This window comes from Oncorhynchus keta, chromosome 18, assembly GCF_023373465.1.
Source record: "Oncorhynchus keta strain PuntledgeMale-10-30-2019 chromosome 18, Oket_V2, whole genome shotgun sequence".
Taxonomy (NCBI): Eukaryota; Metazoa; Chordata; class Actinopteri; order Salmoniformes; family Salmonidae; genus Oncorhynchus; species Oncorhynchus keta.
In genome coordinates, this window is record NC_068438.1 from 11,190,422 (window position 1) to 11,211,026 (window position 20,605).

At 41.1% G+C, this 20,605-nt stretch overlaps 1 protein-coding gene across 2 annotated transcripts in view; it reads left to right on the forward strand.

Moving 5' to 3' along the window:
• The window catches only part of LOC118397254 (limbic system-associated membrane protein-like), a 1,147,967-nt gene that overhangs the window by 372,744 nt on the left and 754,618 nt on the right, over positions 1–20,605 (forward strand). The gene's annotated exons all lie outside the window — the stretch shown is intronic.

The window sequence follows — 20,605 nt, forward strand, 5'->3', positions numbered from 1 at the left end:
GCTATTGCAGTCCGCCACAGGATGTTTTTGTGCTGGTCGAGGGCAGTCAGGTCTGGAGTGAACCAAGGGCTGTATTTGTTCTTGGTTCTGCATTTTTTGAACGGAGCATGCTTATCTAAAATGGTGAGGAAGTTACTTTTAAAGAATGACCAGGCATCCTCAACTGACGGGATGAGGTCAATGTCCTTCCAGGATACACGGGCCAGGTCGATTAGAAAGGCCTGCTCACAGAAGTGTTTTAGGGAGCGTTTGACAGTGATGAGGGGTGGTCGTTTGACTGCGGCTCCGTGGCGGATACAGGCGATGAGGCAGTGATCGCTGAGATCCTGGTTGAAGACAGCGGAGGTATATTTGGAGGGCCAGTTGGTCAGGATGACGTCTATGAGGGTGCCCTTGTTTACAGAGTTAGGGTTGTACCTGGTGGGTTCCTTGATGATTTGAGTGAGATTGAGGGCATCTAGCTTAGATTGTAGGACTGCCGGGGTGTTAAGCATATCCCAGTTTAGGTCACCTAACAGAACAAACTCTGAAGCTAGATGGGGGCGATCAATTCACAAATGGTGTCCAGGGCACAGCTGGGAGCTGACGGGGTCGGTAGCAGGCGGCAACAGTGAGAGACTTGTTTCTGGAGAGAGTAATTTTCAAAATTAGTAGTTCAAACTGTTTGGGTATGGACCTGGAAAGTATGACATTACTTTGCAGGCTATCTCTGCAGTAGACTGCGACTCCGCCCCCTTTGGCAGTTCTATCTTGACGGAAGATGTTATAGTTGGGTATGGAAATCTCTGAATTTTTGGTGGCCTTCCTGAGCCAGGATTCAGACACGGCAAGGACATCAGGGTGAGCAGAGTGTGCTAAAGCAGTGAGTAAAACAAACTTAGGGAGGAGGCTTCTGATGTTGACATGCATAAAACCAAGACTTTTTCGATCACAGAAGTCAACAAATGAGGGTACCTGGGGACATGCAGGGCCTGGGTTTACCTCCACATCACCCGCGGAACAGAGAAGGAGTAGTATGAGGGTGCGGCTAAAGGCTATCAAAACTGGTCGCCTAGAGCGTTGGGGGCAGAGGATAAGAGGAGCAGGTTTCTGGGCATGGTAGAATATATTCAGGGCATAATGCGCAGACAGGGGTATGGTGGGGTGCGGGTACAGCGGAGGTAAGCCCAGGCACTGGGTGATGATGAGAGAGGTTGTATCTCTGGACATGCTGGTTGTAATGGGTGAGGTCACTGCATGTGTGGGGGTGGGACAAAGGAGGTAACAGGGGTATGCAGAGTGGATCTAGGGGCTCCATTGTGAACTAAAACAATGATAACTAACCTGAACAACAGTATACAAGGCATATTGACATTTGGGAGAGACATACAGCGAGGCATACAGTAATCACAGGTGTTGAATTGGGAAAGCTAGCTAAAAACAGTAGGCGAGGCTAATCAGCTAGCACAACAAACAGCAGGTAAAATGGCGTTGACTAGGCAACTGGGCCGACAGATAAACAAACAAGCAGAATGGGGTACCGTGATTAATGGACAGTCCAGCGTGCGTCAGCTATGTAGCCAAGAGATCAGTGTCCAGGGGGCAGCGGTGGATGGGCAGGGAAGCTGGGCTGGCGAGTGTTATCCAGGTTTTTAAAAAAAACTAACAATGACTAAATAGCTTGTAGCTAGTTAGCTGGTTAGCGTCTGGAGGTTCTTGAGTGTGTCATAAAAATAAAATTAAAATTAAAAGTGATAGCGATTCCGTATCACAGTGGGTGAGGCAGGTTTCCGGAAGGTATAAACAAAATAAAAATCAAAGAGAGATGGAAAGTAAATGGGTTCAGAGTGTTTGGGATAAGGTGAGTCAGATGGTTAGCAGGCCTGTGCTAACAAGCTAACAGTTCGTAGGCCCGGGCTAGACAAGCTAGCCGTTAGCAGGCCGAATTAGCAAGCAGGGAGATAGCGAGGGCTAGAGAGCTAACCTTTGGGGGACGTCGCGATGGGGTGAGTCTGTTTATTCCTCTTCTTGCGGTGACATCGACAGACCGGTCGTGGGCCCGGGTAATTGTAGCCCAGGAGTATGCTACAGGTGCTCTAGTACGCTGGGTGAGCTGGAGACACAGCGTTTCAGAAAGCTCGCGGGCCTTGGCCAGCAGATGGATCTTTGGCGATGTCGCAACGAAAAAGCCTGTTGAAACCACCTCGGACATTTATGTCGGCGGACCAGTCGTGATGGATCGGCGGCGCTCCGTGTCGGCAGTAAAGGGTCCAGGCCAATTGGCAAAAGAGGTATTGTTGGGCCTCTTCGGCTAGTCGGGAGGTGGGCTTAGCTCAAGGCTAACTGTAGCTTGTTTTGGGCCAGAGACGTTGGCCAGGAGTAGCCACTCGGAATTGCAGCTAGCTAGTTGCGATGATCCGGTTTAAAGGTTCAGAGCTTGCGGTAGGAATCCGGAGATGTGGTAGAGAAAGAGCAGTCTGATATGCTCTGGGTTGATGTCGCGCTGGTGTTCTAGTTAGCTTAGAAGACCGCTAGCAATGGCTAACTGAGTACGAGCTAATAGCTAGTTAGCTGGCTAGCTTCTGATGGTGGTTCCGGTTCTAAAGTAAAGTATAGAAAAAGCGGATCCGTACCACATTGGGTGATGCGGGTTGCAGGAGAGTATATTCAGCTCTAGTTTGAAAGTGAGATTAAAATATGTATGAAATATATACAGAAAAAAAACGAAGAAAACTATATTTACACTAGACAGGACGGGACAAGACAAAACACACGTCCGACTGCTAAGCCATCTTGGTCTGTGATGATCATGCTGTTTAATCAGCTTCTTGATATGCCACGCCTGTCAGGTCAATGGATTATCATGGCAGAGGAGAAATGCTCACGAACAGGGATGTAAACAAATTTGTGCACAACATTCGAGAGAAGTAAGCTCTTTGTGCTTATGGAACATTTCTGGAATCTTTTATTTCAGCTCATGAGACATGGGACCAACACTTTACATGTTGCGTTTAAATTTTTGTTCAGTGTACTTCGAGCAAGTTTTCTCTTTTTTTTTTTTTCTACTTCCAGAGCTGATTTCTGGTTTAGTTGTATGGTACTTAGCCATTATGAAACAAGTCCCATTTGTATTTCTCAAGCGTTGTAAACACGGTATCTCTTATAGTCCTACAGGGAGCTGTTTAGAAATAGTCAATCCTAACATTGGTGAGTTTCCAAGGCCTCTCTTTCTCTTGGCTGATTAGCATTAGCTTGTGAAAATGAAACCACTGGGAGTGTCCGGTCGACCTACATTGGGTGAAGTCAATGGCCCATATAATGGTGCTTGCAAAGAACTGATAGTAATGTTTTTTTCCAAACTAGCTGGCGTCCTTATGCATTCTCTGTACTGTGAATGCAACAAACTCAACTGTTTCTACCTAACTGCAAATTACCACAGAAATCACCCTTTGTGGAAGCTACCATGAATGTATATATATATAATATATATATATATAATATATATGCCATTTAGCAGACGCTTTTATCCAAAGCGACTTACAGTCATGTGTGCATACATTCTACGTATGGGTGGTCCTGGGAATTTGTCAATGAAAAAGATCATGACCATGAGGGGTGAACATTGTGTCCATAAAATACATGATTTCTCACTGCATATTCTTCTATTTCTCAGTCGGTAGGTGTTTCAGATTATGGCTGAAATAGACAAGAAATAGTGTAACAGGGAGGAAGTCGCACCCACATTACCAGAGTCTGACTGCCTTGTGAATGAGCCTACTTGAGCACTGTGTTGATGCATCATACATTTGTTTAGGGGATGGGATGTTGTGATCATCATTTTACTATCCGTTATTGTAAGAACCGATGCTGGCGATGAGAAGCAGATACGGGGAGTCAACATTTCATTGGAACAGACATGGAACAAACAACAGCGTCAGCACCCGGTAACATAAGGACAGACAACAAACAATGCAGCAGTGGGGAACAGAGCTGGAGAACTGACAAATATAGGAGAGGTAATGGCAGAGGTGATTTCAGAAGGGGGAAGGTATGTGTAATGATGGTGGCAGGAGTGTGTAATGCTGAGCAGAGCGGGAGCAGGCATGACAGTTAGATTTGGTTAAATTGAAGGAGGGTGATTTGAGTTCTGACTAAAGGATGTTCTTTCTGAGGACACAAACTTCTCTGGCATTGGTCAGACGAGGGCCCCAGGTGTGGTGAGAACATGGTTCTAGTTGGATCCCCACTAGGATGAACACAATCTAATCTACAGTGTTGGAGAAACATTCTCTCTACCTCCTATATAAAGGGAGCTCAATTTGTTTCTACTCATCACTCCGGGCTGAAAACAAAACACAAAAATAACTGAAAGAAAAAGTGAGATATGGACTGTTCGTTTGTCGTTTTATTGGCTGACTGAGGAACTCTTAAAAGCAGGCGTAATTGGGGATGTTAACGTTTAAATCCACATAAGGTGAAACAGCGCCACTTGTCGCCCCAAGTGCATTTGTTATTAAAAAACATTTAATGGCTTAGGAGCATCCTGCATCGTGGGGTAAATAGTGCATGCTCTGCTGCTCTATCACGTGTGCAATGATGTCTAAGGGACAAAAATAGTGTTCCTTGTTTGAAGTAACATAATTGTTGTTGTAATATCATAGCTTCCAGCTTTAACCCATGCAACATTTATTCTCTAAAATCAAAGAATAAGTCTCATTGATTTGTATGTGTAACAGTCGTTGTATGAAGGAGAGGACCAAAGCGCAGCGTGGTAAGTGTTCATCTTGATTATTAATACGAATAGTGAACACTGAAACAAAAAACAATAAAATGACAAACGAACAGTCCTGAACGGTGAAATAAAACACAGAACAGAAAATAAACACCCACGAAACACAAGTGGGAAAAGGCTACCTAAGTATGATTCTCAATCAGAGACAACTAACGACACCTGCCTCTGATTGAGAACCATACCAGGCCAAAAGCAAGCACAACACAGAAAACGGAACATAAGACAACCCACCCAACTCACGCCCTGTCCATACTAAAACAAAGACGTAAATAAAAGAACTAAGGTCAGAACGTGACAGAATGAGGATGCATGTTCTAATAATGCTATTTTTAAACCATACCCTCGAACTCTGGGATCATCAACTAGATTCAGCCTCTGGACGCTTTTTTTCTTGAGAGGATGGGCGGGGTGCCGGAACATAATTACATACAATTTGTAGACTGCAAATTGATCGCAAGAATCCCAAACAGATATAATATTTGACTAAAACATTGTGTCTCTCTATTATGCGTGGCAATACTTGGGAATAGATTTCCTGTTTTTTTTCAGTCTTTTATGTCCTATAGTGAATATTGCTCAGAAAACTTGGGGTGTCAAATAAAACCTTGGCCCGCGTGTCGTGTCACCAGTTGGGGACCCATGCTCTAGACTACTGGTTTATGTGGGCTGATGGTAGATTTGCCAAACATAATTGGACATGAGGTGACTGAATCATAACAGGTTGAGCACCTCATTGAAAATAAGAATTTGTTCTTAACTGACTTGCCTGGTTAAATAAAGGTAAAATTAAAATATTGTCTATATCTAATAGAACATTCGAGATATGAGTGATAATACCCATGTAATTAGCAAGCCATTTAACCATGTCCACGAATGTAAATTACATTAGGCTGTATTATGTTTCAACAACAGACTGTATTGTATGAATAAAGTACTAGTGAAGGATTTTACGTTGGTGTGTAAACATGGGTGGATGTCAAATGGTGGCTCACAGCCAGTGCCTGTTGGGCCACAGCTGAAGCCTGGGTAGATAAATAAAAAATGTAATAGTTTGGTAAAATGTGTGATCACTCAAATAGGGTGATCATTAGAATCAGGGTTATTAGTCATTCATCCATATCGCATGCACCAATTTCCCCCTTTTCCACTTATACGGTAGTAGGTGCCGGTAGTTGGTACACTATCTCCATCTCTACTGGTGTCTTTCATGTGATGCAACTGAGTAGACCAAAAAACACAAGTGTCACTGAAATGACACACATTCAGCTCCACACTGTTCATCCTTGACTTCAGGAATATAGGTTTCAGAATTATAGAGTGGATTTCTGAAACAGAAATACAAATTTCTTTGCGAAGAAATGTCTGACAGTTTGGTGAAACATTTATTCATGGGGAAAGAAAGGACACCTTTTAACAATTTCTGTCACAGGGAGAGTGGGAGGAATCTTTGTAGTCGCTGAGAATCTTTGTTGTTTCTGCACCTGGCACAGATTATTGCTATGACGACTTGTTTGTCTTCGCTGTTACCATGGGATCGGGTGAATTACGGCAGGGGTTGTAGGTTATTTGGGTTATGTACTTTATACATTTTAGTTTTCAATGCGATAAGTTTAAGAAGTCTTTGTTATTAATTTTTACTATTATATTCAGTTGATAATTGGTTGCTTGTTAGGGACCCCTGCTCTAGATACACACAAAAGGCAGTACACACAAAAGGCTTTTTCAGACTGCTTCATTAATGACTTGTCTCATTTTGGTGTATGCTCCAGCTTTATTCCATATCACTATAATAATATGGCTACCCCAGGGCTCTGTTGGATTACATACACTATATTACAAAAGTATGTGGACACCATTTCAGAGTGGATTTGGCTATTTCAGCCACCCCCTTTGTTGACAGGTGTATACAATTGAGCACACAGCCATGCAATCTCCATAGAACATTGGCAATAGAATGGCCTTACTGAAGAGCTCAGTGACATAGGATGCCACCTTTTCAAAAAGTCAGTCAAATTTCTGCCCTGCTGGAGCTGCTCAGGTCAACTGTAAGTGCTGTTATTGTGAAGTGGAAACGTCCAGGAGCAACTACCGCTCACCCGCCAAGTGGTAGGCCACACAAGCTCACAGAACGGGACCGTTGAATGCTGACTCGCATTCCGCGTAAAATAGACATCTGTCCTCGGTTGCAACACTCACTACCGAGTTTCAAACTGCCTCTGGAAGCAAAGTGGGCATGATAACCGTTTGTCGGGAGCTTCATCAAATGGGTTTCCATGGCTGAGCAGCCGCACACAAGCCTAAGATCACCAGGTGCAATGCCAAGCGTCGACTGGAGTGGTGTAACCTTGCCACAATTGGATTATTGTTTGTACAGATGAATGTGGTACCTTCAGGCATTTGGAAATTTCTCCCAAGGATGAACCAGACTTGTGGAGGTCTACAATTTGTTTTCTGAGGACTTGGCTGATTTTTATTTTATTTTCCCATGATATCAAGCAAAGCGGGACTGAGTTTGAAGGTAGGCCTTGAAATATATCCACAGGTACACCTCCAATTGACTCAAATGATGTCAATTAGCCTATCAGAAGCTTCTAATGCCATGACATAATTTTCTGGAATTTTCAAAGCTGTTTAAAGGCAGAGTCAACTTAGTGTATGTAAACATCTGACCCACTAGCATTGTGATACAGTGAATTATAAGTGAAATAATCTGTCTGTAAACAATTACAAAAAAACAAACAAAAAAAAAAAAATTACTTGCATCTTGCACCAAGTAGATGTCCTAACCGACTTGCCAAAACTATAGTTTGTCAACAAGAAATGTGTGAAGTGGTTGAGAAACGAGTTTTAATGACTCCAACCTAAGTGTGTGTGTAAACTTCCGACTTCAACTGTATCTCCCTGGCAACTGTAAATAAGCCAGGATTACCAGCTGTATGACAGTCATTGTAAAGCCCCGAGCCTAGTGTAATGAGGTCTTAAACTAACCTTGTGATTATACTCTGATCCTGACGTGTTGTCAGGGTAATAGTATAATGGGACATTTACACGTACACATCGCTCATTAACCCAGTATTAAAAAGTGAGGCTTCGGGAGAGGTTTGTTCTGTCAAAGATGTGGGGTCTATCAAGATGTGGAGCAAAATTATGTTTTATTCTTCTTTTGTCTTGTTCTTTTTAGAGTTTTGAATATAATGGCACGCTTAGCATCTGTTTTGCAAAATGATGCTTTTAATCTGCAGTACCAGTCAAAAGTGTGGACACACCAATTTATATTCAAGAGCAGGTCCTCAGAACACCAATTTAGAAACACTCTTCAGACTGAAAAAAAGACGTCAGGCTTACGAGGTGAAAGCCAAATGGAAAATGACAACTAATGCAGAAGAGGAATAAAGCTTTTATGTGCCCTGACTGCTGAGAATCTCCCCTCTGCTTTTGAAGGACAATGATAACCTAAACCATGTCCCGGTTCATTCTCTAAACCTGCATTTAATATACATCCACAATGTCAGGGTCCCTAAGCTGCAGACCCCCACACAGACACTGATTGATATGGGATTTTGTTGGGCACACACCAATTTAAATCTAGAGGGGTGGCACACACGGGTTCACAAACAGTATAAAACAGACATTCAAATCAAATCAAATCTAATTTTATTTGTCACATACACATGGTTAGCAGATGTTAATGCGAGTGTAGCGAAATGCTTGTGCTTCTAGTTCCGACAATGCAGTGATAACCAACAAGTAGTCTAACTAACAATTCCAAAACTACTGTCTTATGCACAGTGTAAGGGGATAAAGAATATGTACATAAGGATATATGAATGAGTGATGGTACAGAGCAGCATACAGTAGATGGTATCGAGTACAGTATATACATATGAGATGAGTATGTAGACAAAGTAAACAAAGTGGCATAGTTAAAGTGGCTAGTGATACATGTATTACATAAGGATGCAGTCGATGATGTAGAGTACAGTATATACGTATGCATATGAGATGAATAATGTAGGGTAAGTAACATTATATAAGGTAGCATTGTTTAACCTGTTAGTCCTATAGGGGCAGTATTTCATTTTTGGATAAAAAGACTTGCCCGTTTTAAGCGCAATATTTTGTCACGAAAAGATGCTCGACTATGCTTGGAATTGATAGTTTTGGAAAGAAGACACTCTTACGTTTCCAGAACTGCAAAGATGTTCACTGTGAGTGCCCTAGAACAAATTCTTCAGGCAAAACCAAGATGTTTGACCGACCAGGAAATGAACAGGATTTCTGAGGCTACGTTTTCCATGATCACCTTATATGGCTGTGAATGCGACAGGAATGAAAGGACACTTTCTCTTGTTTCCCCAAGGTGTCTGCAGCATTGTGACGTATTTGTAGGCATATCATTGGAAGATTGACCATAAGAGACTACAATTGCCAAGTGTCCCGCACGGTGTCTGCGTGGAAATTGGTGCGCAAAAGTCAGCTACCAGTATTTTTCCATCCGAATCAGAGAAGAATGCAGGCTTCCAGGGACGGCATTTCAATGAAGAGATATATGACAAAACACCTTGAGGATTGATTCAAACAACGTTTTCCATGTTTCAGTCGATATTATGGAGTTAATTCGGAAAAAGGTTCGACGTGTAGGTGACTGAATTTTCGGTTAGTTTCGGTAGCCAAATGCATAGTAACAAAACGGAACGTTGTGTCCTACACAATAATCTTTCAGGAAAAACTGGACATCTGCTATGTAACTGAGAGTCTCCTCATTGAAACATCTGAAGTTCTTCAAAGGTAAATTATTTTATTTGATCCCTTTGCTGGTTTTTGTGAATATGTTGCGTGCTAAATGCTAATGCTAAATGCTAAGCTAGCTATCACCACTCTTACACAAATTATTGATTTTCTCTGGTTCTAAAGCATATTTTGAAAATCTGAGACGACAGGATTGTTAAGAAAAGGATAAGCTTGAGAGCAGGCATATTTATTTCATTTCATTTGCGATTTTTAGAAATCGCTAACGTTGCGTTATGGTAATGAGCTTGAGGCTGTAGTAACGCGACCGCATGCGGGATGGGGCGGACTATGAGGTTAAAGTGGCTAGTGATATATTTACATCATTTCCCATCAATCCCATTATTAAAGTGGCTGGAGTTGGGTCAGTGTCAATGACAGTGTGTTGGCAGCAGCCACTCAATGTTAGTGGTGGCTGTTTAACAGTCTGATGGCCTTGAGATAGAAGCTGTTTTTCAGTCTCTCGGTCCCAGCTTTGATGCACCTGTACTGACCTCGCCTTCTGGATGATAGCGGGGTGAACAGGCAGTGGTTCGGGTGGTTGATGTCCTTGATGATCTTTATGGCCTTCCTGTAACATCGGGTGGTGTAGGTGTCCTGGAGGGCAGGTAGTTTGCCCCCGGTGATGCGTTGTGCAGACCTCACTACCCTCTGGAGAGCCTTACGGTTGAGGGCGGAGCAGTTGCCGTACCAGGCGGTGATACAGCCCGCCAGGATGCTCTCGATTGTGCATCTGTAGAAGTTTGTGAGTGCTTTTGGTGACAAGCCAAATTTCTTCAGCCTCCTGAGGTTGAAGAGGCGCTGCTGCGCCTTCTTCACGACGCTGTCAGTGTGAGTGGACCAATTCAGTTTGTCTGTGATGTGTATGCCGAGGAACTTAAAACTTGCTACCCTCTCCACTACTGTTCCATCGATGTGGATAGGGGGTGTTCCCTCTGCTGTTTCCTGAAGTCCACAATCATCTCCTTAGTTTTGTTGACGTTGAGTGTGAGGTTATTTTCCTGACACCACACTCCGAGGGCCCTCACCTCCTCCCTGTAGGCCGTCTCGTCGTTGTTGGTAATCAAGCCTACCACTGTTGTGTCGTCCGCAAACTTGATGATTGAGTTGGAGGCGTGCGTGGCCACGCAGTCGTGGGTGAACAGGGAGTACAGGAGAGGGCTCAGAACGCACCCTTGTGGGGCCCCCGTGTTGAGGATCAGCGGGGAGGAGATGTTGTTGCCTACCCTCACCACCTGGGGGCGGCCCGTCAGGAAGTCCAGTACCCAGTTGCACAGGGCGGGGTCGAGACCCAGGGTCTCGAGCTTTATGACGAGCTTGGAGGGTACTATGGTGTTGAATGCCGAGCTGTAGTCGATGAACAGCATTCTCACATAGGTATTCCTCTTGTCCAGGTGGGTTAGGGCAGTGTGCAGTGTGGTTGAGATTGCATCGTCTGTGGACCTATTTGGGCGGTAAACAAATTGGAGTGGGTCTAGGGTGTCAGGTAGGGTGGAGGTGATATGGTCCTTGACTAGTCTCTCAAAGCACTTCATGATGACGGAAGTGAGTGCTACGGGGCGGTAGTCGTTTAGCTCAGTTACCTTAGCTTTCTTGGGAACAGGAACAATGGTGGCCCTCTTGAAGCATGTGGGAACAGCAGACTGGTATAGTCAAATATGACTTGAAATATGTCAGCTCAAGTGATAAACCAACATAAGCGGATTCGACAAAGGCACTCGGCTGTATTTCATGAACGGTTGCTGTCAGAAAACCATGTCAAACATATAGTACCAGTCAAACGTTTGGACACACCTACTCATTCAAGGGTTTTTCTTTATTTTTTACTGTTTTCTACATTGTAGAATAATAGTGAAGACATCAAAACTATGAAATAACACACATGGAATCAAGTAGTAACCAAAAAAGTGTTAAACAAATCAAAATATATTTTATATTTGAGATTCTTCAAAGTAGCCACCCTTTGCCTTGATGACAGCTTTGCACAATCTTGACATTCTCTCAACCAGCTTCATGAGGTAGTCACCTGGAATGCATTTAAATTAATCCTTGTATTGTATTAACTTCTTGCGTCGAGCCATCCCGGATCCGGGATCGTGAATACAGCCTCAAGCTCATTACAATAACGCAACGTTAACTATTCATGAAAATCGCAAATGAAATTAAATGAATCTATTTCCTCTCAAGCTTAGCCTTTTGTTAACAACACTGTCATCTCAGATTTTCGAAATATGCTTCTCAACCATTGCAAACTAGCATTTAGCATTTAGCGTTTAGCGTTAGCATTTAGCGTTAGCATTTAGCATTTAGCATTTAGCGTTAGCATTAGCAGGCAAAATTTTCACAAAAACCAGTAAAAACATTCAATAAATCATTTACCTTTGAAGAACTTTGGATGTTTTCAATGGGGAGACTCTCAGTTAGATAGCAAATGTTCAGTTTTCCTGAAAGATTAGTTGTGCAGGAGAAATCGGTCCGTTTTCTGTGTCATGTTTGGCTACCAAAAAAACCCGAAAATTAATTAATCCAAACGCCAAACTTTCTTCCACATTAACTCCATAATATCGACTGAAACATGGTAAACGTTGTTTAGAATCAATCCTCAAGGTGTTTTACACATATCTCTTCATGATATATCATTCCTGGAAGTCTCCTCTCTGTCTCAATCACATGGATGAATGCGAGCAGCTTGGAGATTACGCAACAATTTCAACAAAGGACACTGGGCGGACCCCTGGTAAATGTAGTCTCTTATGGCCAATCTTCCAATGATATGCCTACAAATACGTCACAATGCTGCAGACAACTTGGAGAAACGATAGAAAGGGCAGGCTAATTCGTGGCGCTTTCACAGCCATATAAGGAGACAATGGAAAACAGAGCCTCAAAAATCCTGCTCATTTCCTGTTTGAAGTTGCATCTTGGTTTCGCCTGTAAGATCAGTTCTGGGGCACCCACAGATAATATCTTTGCAGTTTTGAAAACGTCAGTGTTTTCTTTCCAAAGCTGGCAATTATATGCATAGTCGAGCATATTTTTGTGACAAAATATTGCGCTTAAAACGCAAATTTCTGCTACTTTCTTATGCTTTACAAGTGCAATCTCTTGCAATTTTTTTTTATTTTTACAGCTATGCAGTGGCCTTTAGCAATAATAATAATAAACCTCTACTTTAGTAAAGAAAACAATTATGACTGGTATGTTTTAATAAAAAAATAGTGTCCACTGATTAAATGCAGTCTTTCTGCATTGTGAAGAGGGACAACCAAGACATTCACAAAGTGTGTGATGAATGACAGGTTGTTTCTTCAAGCAAAATAGATTTGTGGTTTAAAATTCAATGGAGCTGCTTTATTTTAGGGGTTTAATGAAGGTGGGTCATTTTTTACCCTTAGGACAAGGGGAGTGTACAGAATGTTAGGACTACACAAGGGCTAACAGATGTACCTTGTTAAAAATTAATTTTGTGGAATTTCTTTCCTTCTTAATGCATTTCAGCCAATCAGTTGTTTTGTGACAAGGTAGGGGTGGTATATAGAATATAGCCCTATTTGTTAAATTACCAAGTCCATATTATGGCAAGAACATCTCAATTAAGCAAAGATAAATGACAGTCCATCATTACTTTAAGAAACGAAGGTCAGTTAATCCGGAAAATTCCCAGAAGTTTGAAAGATTCCTCAAGTGCAGTTGCAAAAACCATCAAGCGATATGATGAAACTGGCTCTCATGAGGACAACCACAGGAAAGGGAGACCGAGAGTTATCTCTGCTGCAGAGAATAAGTTAATTAAAGTTAACTGCACCTCAGATTGCAGCCCAAATAAATGTTTCAGAGTTCAAGTAACAGACACATCTCAACATCAACTGTTCAGAGGAGACTGCATTATTTAAAAAAAAAAAATGTACCTTTATTTTACTAGGCAAGTCAGTTAAGAACAAATTCTTATTTTCAATGACGGCCTAGGAACAGTGGGTTAACTGCCTGTTCAGGGGCAGAACGACAGATTTTGTACATTGTCAGCTCAGGGATTTGAACTTGCAACCTTTCAGTTACTAGTCCAATGCTCTAACCACTAGGCTAGGCCTTCATGGTCTAATTGCTGCAAAGAAACCACTACTAAAGGACACCAATGATAAGAATAGACTTGCTTGGGCTAAGAAACACGAGCAATGGACTTTAGACTGGTGGAAATCTGTCCTTTGGTCCGATGAGTCCAAATGAGAATGTTTGGTTCCAACAGCCGTGTCTTTTTGAGACGCAGAGTAGGTGAACGGATGATCTCCGCATGTGTGGTTCCCACCGTGAAGCATGGAGGAAGAGTGATGGCATGGGGGTGCGTTGCTGGTGCATGGCTTCCACAGAATTCTGCAGCAAAACGTCATCCCACCTGGTTGCGCTTAGTGGGACTATCATTTGTTTTTCAAAAGGATGACCCAACACACTTTCAGGCTGTGTTAGGGCTATTTGACCAAGAAGGAGAGTGATGGAGTATGGAATCGGATGATCTGGCCTCCGCAATCACCCGACATCAACCCAGTTGAGATGGTTTGTGATGTGTTGGACTGCAGAGTGAAAGGAAAGCAGCCAACAAGTGCTCAGCATATGTGGGAACTCCTTCAAGACTGTTGGAAAAGCATTACAGGTGAAGATGGTTGAGAGAATGTCAAGAGTGTGCAAGGCTGTCCTCCAGGCAAAAGGTGGTTACTTTCAAAATATATTTTGATTTGTTTAACAGTTTTTTGGTTACTACTTGATTCCATATGTGTTATTTGAACGTGTTGATGTCTTCACTATTATTCTACAATGTAGAAAATAGTAAAAAAATAAAGACAATCCCTTGAATGAGTAGGTGTGTCCAAACTTTTAACTAGTACTGTATGTACTGTATGACATGGTTTTCTGACAGCAACCGTTCATGAAATACAGCCGAGTGCCTTTGTCGAATCCGCTTATGTTGGTTTGACACTTGAGCTGACATATTTCAAGTCATATTTGCTGTACTGTCAGTTTTATACTGTTTGTGAACCCGTGTGTGCCACCCCTCTAGATTTAAATTGGTGTGTGCCCGACAAAATCTCATATCAATCAATGTCTGTGTGGGGGTCTGCAGCTTATGGACCCTGGCATTGTGAATGTATATTAAATGCAGGTTTAGAGAATGAACCGGGACATGGTTTAGGTTATTGTCTTTCAAAGGAGGTGGGGAGATTCTCAGCAGTCAGGGCACATAAAAGCCTTATTTCTCTTCTGCATTAGTTGTCATTTTCCATTTGACTTTCACCTTGTAAGCCTGATGTCTTTTTTTCAATCTGAAGAGTGTTTCTAAATTGGTGTTCTGTGGGTCTGCTCTTGAATATAAATTCTTAGGGTCCTTTTATTCTCCCTCTCTCTCTTTTTCTGAAGAAGGTAGCCATTTCCTCTCATTAAAATCAATTAATCTGGAGAAATCAGCTGGGTGTTTTCCTGTTGTTCAAATAAATGGATGATTTATCCCATTATTTCCACAATTATGTTGGCAGTTATGAATTATTTACTAATCATACTCACTGCGTGTGTGTGTGTGCATGTGTGTGTGTGTGTGTGTGCATACTCAGGTGAATGCTTTGACCTTCAGTGTTGTTGTTTGTCAAATATATTTACTTGTAGGACACGATCATTGAATAAACACTGAGATTATTATTCTGCCACGAGCACTTTTCATACGTCTCCCTGTATTCCGGTTGGGATTGTAATAGTCAAAATCACATGACACAAAGGCACATTCTGTGGAGAACACATGAGGAGACAGGATATTACAGCCCCTCAATTATATTTAATAGATACAGTACATTGAGTCCTTGATGCCTTATCCCATGCAGATCCACCCGGTGATGCTGTCAGTGGAAATGTGCCAATCACCTCTCGTTCAGCCTTTGGTCACTCGTTTGCACAGTGTGATACATGAAGCAAATAGAACGACAAGTTAAACTCTACAACCCTGATGATGGGTTATCAGAAAATGACATGTCTAAAGAACAAACACAAAGTGAATTGACAAATATACCTAGAAGTACCCTTCATGTTGACATCAAAGTATTGTGACCAAAAGTTTGTAACCAAATTACTGTTGTGAATGCTACAGGAATGGGTGCATTGTTGTTAAGTTGGGGCAGAGGCTTTAGACTACTGTCCTGTCAGTTGCATTAGTGTATAAACCCTCCCAGGCTCCAAGGGGTCCCCTGGGGAAAGCCCTAGCACAGATACTGCCTCTGAGCAGTGAGTTGAAGTTAAACCTACACTGTCAGGCTCACAAATTGTTTAGGCCCAACTATTGTGTGGCAATTATTTTTCAACACAGGCTGTCAGCAATGGTTACTAATAAGTTTGAACTAACATTGATTGCTTCGGTCTTGCGAGTGACAGAAAATTTAACAATGAAAACCTATTTGCTGCGGAAAACCCTCACCAGGCAAACAAACACATGGTATGTGTACATTTGCAGTTGGATTGTCATATTTATCTTTGTTTGGTTGGTTGTGAATAGAAGAAAAAAACCTATACAGTATACAGGCCTACACTATCGCTCAACTGAATCAAGAGGAATGAATTTAGTCTCTGTTTTGTCTTTCTTTCTTGTCAGCAAACTGTCTTGGAGAATGGCTGATTCGCCTCTTTCCACAGTTAAATATTTGGCTTGCTCTAAGGAATATACATTTAGTACACAATCACATCATACTTATTTTACCACTCATTTTATTTGGGTATAGCCATATTTATCTGCACATTCTTAATCAACTGTCCATGCTCAATTTGAAATACAAATGTATTTGCCAGTGATAAACCACCAAATAACAAAACAATTAAATTGCTTCTGTCCTGCTATCCCTCTCATATTGTTATCACTGACTATTATTATAATTATCCCTTTCCAGTAACACAGAGGAGCTTTCTATTTTAAAGTGCATTTGACTGCCTCTAGATAGGCCCAAATATGTGGTCCTGAAACAAGGATAAACACTGCACATTTCTCAAACTTCTATAACAATTAGTCCTTTATTCCAATATATGCGAGTGAAGATCTGGAGGGCCTCAACAAAAACAATGCTATGGAATCTTGAAAGGATGTGCTTTGGAGCCCTTGTGCTTAGTCCTGGATGAGGATTCCTTGAATCCATGAGACGTCACGCAAACTTTAATTCACGGTTTGATGAAAGGCTGGCACAGACCTAGCTGGCACATTTCAGAACGTGTCATTGAATATGCATATTTCAGCGTTAAGAGATTTGTTCAGCTCCTATTCCTATCATGGGAAAAGCACATATGATCATTTAAATAACTTTAATTAAAAACCACGGGTGCAGTCATCCATTGCAGAAACTCAAAACAACTGGTACTATTTTTTTTCTAAATCCTACCACAATCTGCTCTGACCAGAACAACAGCACCTATTTATAGACAAAAAAACATTGTCAGTTCATTACTCATGGTTGTGCTTGCAAAATTAGTTGGTGCTCAATTAATTCAAACCTGCATTTTATGCAGTAACTTTTTTTAACCAGTCTCACATAAAAGGAGAGAATGGTTTTGTGTACTGTAAAGCATTTTATGCAGTAACTTTTTTTAACCAGTCTCACATAAAAGGAGAGAATGGTTTTGTGTACTGTAAACACCTACTCAAACTATCAGATAAGCCTAGATTTCCCTCACAGATACATGTAGGTGTTTTCATTTTGTATGCGTGTGAAGACAGCAGTTTTTAAACAAACAATGGCGGCTTTGATTAAAATCTGGTTGCTGTCTGCTAGTGTTGAATAATTCTTACATGGAACATTTCTCCATTGGTAAAGTGAGCCATATTATTGTAGTCTACATCATATAAGCATAATACCTTCAAACCAAAGACATTGCCTTTGTCCCATCTTCTGGAATCAATGCACCATGAAATGCAGTTACGTCTCACTCCATCTCTTCAGGTTTGATGTTTCGTGGAACATAAAATCCCTGTGATGTTTGCTAAGGTGTGACAGAAATGAAAACAGGAGGATAGGATGATAATACAGAACAGATAACAGCAAATGTGTTGGGCTGCTTCAAAAGGCTGGGCTAAAGCACCCTGATGTCTGGTCAGAGAGACACAAGTCCAGATTCACCCAGAGTATGTACAGTATGTATATTATTTTACTGCTCTGGGGATGTAATTTAATATTATGTATTGATTTTTGCTTTACTTTTTCTTTCTTTCTTTTTAAAATTATTTTATTTTTTTACTCTTTATGTGATACGCAATGCAGAGAACACCGGAAGAAGAATGATCATTTAATTACCATAGTGAATTATTGTAATGTTTGTTTATGTGTCAATTAATCCCATAAGGGATGGGTTGCCAATTGGCGATTTGACATGAAAATAACAATTTATTCTTTCATTCATTCACTGGTTCTGAGAGAATGTTTCCCTAAACACTGGTCTGAGATTAGCTTTAACCACCATATACCTATAACTGACTATTTATGTAAGTCTTCTACCAACCAGCCTTTCGAGGGGTTTGCACAGAGGGAATGTGAACAACCTCTTGCCCAATTGTTCACTGAGTTGGAAAAGAGATGAATATAGAGAGGGACCAGCTCTGTTTGACAATAGTATCATTCTAGTACAGCACCCTCATGGTCATGAACAAAGACTTTACACATAGACTGAAATGCTGTCATAGTCTAAATTCAGCAAAAATATGAAATATGAAATATGTTTGTTCCAAAATACTGTCAGTTGAAAGTTAGCCTTTTTTTCTGTATGGTTTTGTCAAAATAAGAAATTAATTTTGGACTTGGCTTGTCTAAAAGTAAAAGAGACCATTGTTCTGGAACTCATTTGTAAATGCTAGCACCTTTCTTGATTCCTATTGTCTGTTTGTTACTTCTATTCAAAATGGCGAGCCTTCGTTCTTTGAAGTTTGAGCCAAACATCATTTATCAGAAAAGTGTCTCTTAATGTCTTGTCCCTGGGGACTGATCCACTAGTTCCCCCTGCCATTTCCAATTAATCAGGCCTCTAGGAGCTGTTAATTGCATACTGATCAGCAAATTGACATCTCTGAACAATTGTAAGCAGTTTGTAGTCGGAGCACTTTCACAAATGAGTTAACAAAATAGTTTTCTTCAGCATATCTCTCAGCTCTCTCAGATAATCCAGTGTTCTTTGAACAGTGCTTTTATATTTTGTATTGAATTGTATCAGATAAAACCTACATTAAACTTGACTGTTATAAGTGTACACTCTTTGAAAAAAGGGTTCCAAAAGGGTTCTTCGGTTGTCTCCATAGGATAACCCATTTTTTAGTTCCAGGTGGAACCCCTTTTAGTTCCAGGTCGAACTATTTTGGGTTCCATGTAGAATCCTCTGTGTAAAGGGTTCTACATGGAACCAAAAATGGTTCTTCAAAGGGTTCTCCTATGGGGACAGCCGAAGAACCCTTTTAGGTTATATATTTTTATCCTTATTAGTGTAAGGGGGCACCATTTAATGTAGGGGATCGTTCAACATAATTGAGACGAGCATCTCAGTGTTAGAGAGTTGGTGAAGACACAACTATAGCAACAGTATTTACTATAGCATACTGTGGGTTTGTGTTCATTAATCAAACACTGTCAGAGTTGATCATAAGACTGATGTTTTTGACTTCGCAGCTGTTAAAAATAACGAGGATGTGATTGAAGATTATTCATTATAACAGATTTACACATATTACATCTATTTTAGGAGTTATCCATTTGAATACCATGACGCATAAAGAACGGACTGAATAACTCACAGAACAAAAATACCTATTAGTTTGATTTTTTTTTTACAAACTGAATCATATATTTGTCAAAGATGTGTCCCTCAACCTCTCTTAAACCCTTCTCATTCTCGCTGAAAAATGTATGCACTCTAGCCATTAACACTAGAGCGTCTGGGTCTCGACAGATCCCCCTTCCAGCAAATGAGCAGTTATTCTGACTGCAACTTTCTAACAGTGTAATTAATATATTTCATATATGCTTTCACAAAAATAATAGAGTTGTTTATGTAGGCCATGGGGAACATTCAAATATATATATATTTTACAACACAATAACATTTTGATTCGTTTGTGACTGTAGGCTATATGTAAAAACTAAAAACAAACTAAAAACACCAACATTCAATTGTTAAATCATTTTTATTTGTGGAGTGACTTTGTTACAACTATGAAACAGAAACCAATGTGTTGGAACACGGTAACAGCTTCTTTTCATAAGGACAAAATAAATAAAAAATACCCCAACCACCAAGACACGTGGTCAATGGTGAAACAGTCAGTAGCCTAAGCATCATTTAATGTGCCAAGTGGCCTTGATAAATAGTGCAACTCAGCTCTAAAGCAATAATGCCATTATGATAAATACAAGTGCCGATATGACAGCCGTCAAAAATAGTAAATTATTGCCAGCCCGTGCTTGTGTGTGTCTTCACGCAATACCACCAGTAGAATTTAATTTAGCCGTTTTCCCTTGTCCTAACAGTTGACACACATTTCTCCCACTTAATAATCCGTACATTTTCACTTGCTTGACACACTTTGTCATACCTTTTGTTTGGTTGTAGTGCGCAATAGTCTCCGGTTCTCTTTATTGTGCCCCCTCTTGTCATTCTTCAGCACTGTTGTATGGATGTGCAGGTGACTTATTTTGCGCAGAGGGAGGGAGCTCCGACTCACTTTGCTCATGGTGCCTGCCAGACTTGTTTTCTTTGCAACTTGTTCGCCAATAACAGTGAAGTAAAGAAATTGTCCATGGTGACATTTCTCTCCTTGCCAACGTAAGGTTCCACAAGCCTCATCACCACATTCTCGCTCACCTGCTGCCCGATGTGGATTTTTTCCCAGATATTCAAAGCCATTCACAGCATGTACAACTATGCAGACACTCACTGTGTAGCCTACTTCAAGTAGGCCAGAGTAGACTGATACAACTGCTTTGATTCGCTGGACTGATATAGGGTACATACCATTTTAAGATTAGAATTAGAATGGATCAATACAATAGA